This window comes from Bactrocera dorsalis, chromosome 1, assembly GCF_023373825.1.
Source record: "Bactrocera dorsalis isolate Fly_Bdor chromosome 1, ASM2337382v1, whole genome shotgun sequence".
NCBI classification, from domain to species: Eukaryota; Metazoa; Arthropoda; class Insecta; order Diptera; family Tephritidae; genus Bactrocera; species Bactrocera dorsalis.
The window spans coordinates 39,524,425-39,527,997 of record NC_064303.1 but is presented as its reverse complement, the minus strand read 5'-3'; the positions used below and the strand labels follow the sequence as shown (position 1 = coordinate 39,527,997).

The 3,573-nt window shown below is 35.3% G+C and overlaps 1 pseudogene; it reads right to left on the bottom strand.

The window, feature by feature from the left end:
• Positions 1 to 1,953: 1,953 nt before the first annotated feature.
• LOC125775951 (small nucleolar RNA U3) lies at positions 1,954 to 2,083 on the bottom strand (annotated as a pseudogene).
• Positions 2,084 to 3,573: the final 1,490 nt, after the last annotated feature.

Sequence of the window (3,573 nt, the reverse complement as noted above, 5' to 3'; positions counted from 1 at the left end):
CAATAAGACCGAGTTTTGGCGCCGATTGATAACTGTAGACGAAACTTGGATTCATCATTATACGCCCGAAACAAAAATCCAATCTAAACAGTGGATTGAAAAGGGGGAACCAGCCCCAAAAAAACCTAAAGCTGTGTATTCGGCTGGGAAAGTGATGGCCAGTGTTTTTTGGGACAGCCATGGAATTATTTTTATCGACTATCTTGAAAAAGGAAAAACTATAACAGGAGCATACTACGCATCATTATTGGACAAGCTAAAGGAAGAAATTTCGAAAAATCGGCCACATTTGCAATCTTGTTCCACCAAGACAACGCACCATCTCACACCTCAACAGTCGCCATGGCGAAATTCACGAATTGCGGTTCGACCTGCTTGACCATCCACCTTATTCACCGGATCTAGCACCAAGCGACATTTTTTTGTTTCCTCAACTTAAAACTGCGCTCGGCGGCCAGAGATTTTCGTCAAATGAGGAGGCTATCTCGTTCGTGAACTCGTATTTTGCAGACAAAGACGCCAAGTACTATTTGGAAGGGTTGCAGAGATGGGAGCATCGCTGGGGAAGTGTGTGGAGTTACAAGGATACATAGTCCTTGAAAAATAAAAAAAAAAAATTTGAAAAAGTCGCGCGCATCATGGTTAGGTCGGTTATTTATCGGACAGCCCTCGTATGTATCAAAGAAAAAATTTGCATCAAAATCCATTGAAAAAAATAATGCATAAAAAATTTTGTGGAACAACATAATTTGGACGTCAAAATTTCAATGTTCTTCAAATTCAAAGTGGTGCATCTTTTTAGCGCTGTCTATCGCTGTCGACATACATATGCCGAATTAAAGCCTGAAGTCTCAGCTAAACGATAAAAAAATTCAGCTGCCCCAAATAGCCCCCCTTGAAAAAAAAAGGTGCGTGGAGTCCCTACGCGCGGATGAAGTTATACTTCTTAGTGATATTCAGAAATGCATATCATTTTGTATGAAAGAAAACTAGAAAACTTAAATTCACATTTTATAAATTTATTATGCACATAAAATGAAGAATAAAGCAAAGTCTAAATGAATGAATTTTGACTCAGAAAGTAGTTCCGTCTCTTCGTTGCGGAAGAGAATATGCAGCGTAATCATATCTCTTTTGTTCTTCGCCAATTTGGCTGCCGGATTGACTTGTGAAGATCAATTTTTTGTTGGTGACATATTCATATGTGTATGCATATGTATGTTTGTATGCTTGTGATTTATTTGTTCGGCAATGTATGCAAATATATGTACATATAAGTATATATGAATGTATGAACATGCAAGTCAATGCGCGCACATGCGTATACATACACTCATATGAGCATGTGGAGATACACAAGATAGGATGGAAGAGTATGCCTTTTAACATCGTATACTATACAAATAAATATTTTTCTTACTAATAGAAATTAAAATAAAGAAAAATATTTATTTTTATAGTATACGATGTTAAAAGCAAAAAATTAAAAATTTATTCTGTCGGGATTCGAACCTGGGACCTGTGTTAGCATCTTGACCTTCCAAGCGCTTACCACCAACACCACCATTGACAATTAGGTTGCGCTGACTTAAGTATGATTTGGTTATGAATGCAAGAAACATACGATAATTCTAATAATTTTGTTTAAGTATAGAAATATACATACTTTGTAGAACATTTGCTTTCGCAATAAATTTATCACAGTAATACATATGCGTAATATGTATATACATATACATAACATTGTTATGATGCCCTGAGAAGTATAGTCTTAACAAATTTATTTTTAATTTTTTGCTTACTAATAGAAATTAAATTTATCACTGCAATATTATGTATATGTTTATGTATATTGCTATTATAAATTTATTTTCTATTAGTAAGAAAAAAATATTTATTAGTATAGATTTCCAAAAGCACAGAAATGATTCTGTGAATTTATTCATTAAAATCGCCACTCAGAAGTCGTTTTATCCCTTGTAAGCGAGCGATTTTCTTAAATCTCACGCTCCCAGATAAAACCATATACCTCGTCCTCGTGGGTCAGTTTCAAAAACCACAGAAATGACTCTGTGTGATTCTGAAAGGCCAACGCAGAGTATTTCAACCAAAACAAACGTAAAATAGTTGAGAATTCGCAGAAATGAAAGACAAACGAAAGAAAAAGAAGTATAACTTCAATAATGCACAAGCATACAAACATACATATGCGCACACATGTGAATATGTCACCAACCAAAAATTGAAACATTGTACTACAAAAACAACAACAGCATAAGCATGGAACATTGTGTTGTGTTGTTGTGTCGGCCGAGCTGTGCCGAAAGAAACGAACAAACGATCGCCGATTGTTACCGCTTCGCTTGCTGCTCGCACATCTTCGCAGACAAGGTTGCGTTACATTCATATGGATGGAGCGAGGTTGCGCAACTTTGCGTTACTTTTATATGGAAGGTTGCGCAACCAGAATCTATCGCAACCTTTTCCGGCGTCGTATAAGAAGTATAACTTCAAAAATGAGATACTCTAAAAGGGCAAGTTACCGCCCAAAAGTATGCAATATATAGCGTACTTTATAAACGTTTGCCTTTGAATGCAATTGTTTTTGGCACTGATTTCTTAACATTTTGTTGATATTTTTACCGTAATATTGAATATTGTTGAACAAAAATATTGATCAAATTACATTAATTTGCGAAGTGTGAAAGTGAAATTAGAATGTCACGAAGATGAAAAAAATTGCTAAAAGAGACTTGATAAAAGAGAATTTAGTTGTATGGGAGGTGGGCGTAAAAGTGGGCGGATATTATTGAAATTTAACACCAACATATATAATGTCATAAAACTGCTATGTACCAAAAATCAGTGCTGTAGGTCAAAAATTAAGTTTCACCTTATATGGGAGGTGGGCGTAATTTTGATTTTTTCATTTTTTTCTTAATTGGAATCCAAAACAATGATGTACCAAATGTCATTTTCCTGCGACAACTACTTATATTTTTAGCCGCAGTATGCACTAGCAAAAACCTATGTGCGCCGTGGAAAATATTCCGTGTCACTAGACTGAAAGCAGAGCATTCACATAATTAATGTTCCAGAATTTCATTGTCGTTAGCGTATGATCTGCATTCTGCCGAATCCCCTATTCCCATTTCCAGAAAGAAGGATCTTAAAGGTAGGTGTCTCCTACAATGTTATTAGCTTTCCTTTTGCATAGACCACCTTGATCAGATTAGATTGATAAACGAGGAATGCACAAGGATCTTAGGTCTTAGTGCTCTCTCTTAAATAAAATATTGATGAATTCCAGTATATTGGGTTATAGCGAAGCGATGTGATCCCTATTTGGAAACATAGATCCAAAGGCTTTTAATTGGAAATGCACCAATTCCAGTGTTTTTGCTAAAACCTGTTTCCTAAATTTTAAGTTTCGGAAAAGTAGGTGTTTATATTCGTTCACGTATACGTAGGAATACATACGGCTTAATTGCTTTTAATTTCCAAAGAAGCTTGACATAAAAAAATAGAAAATTAAATTTTTAGATAAAGCAGGTTGCTTTCACTTCTCCCTCA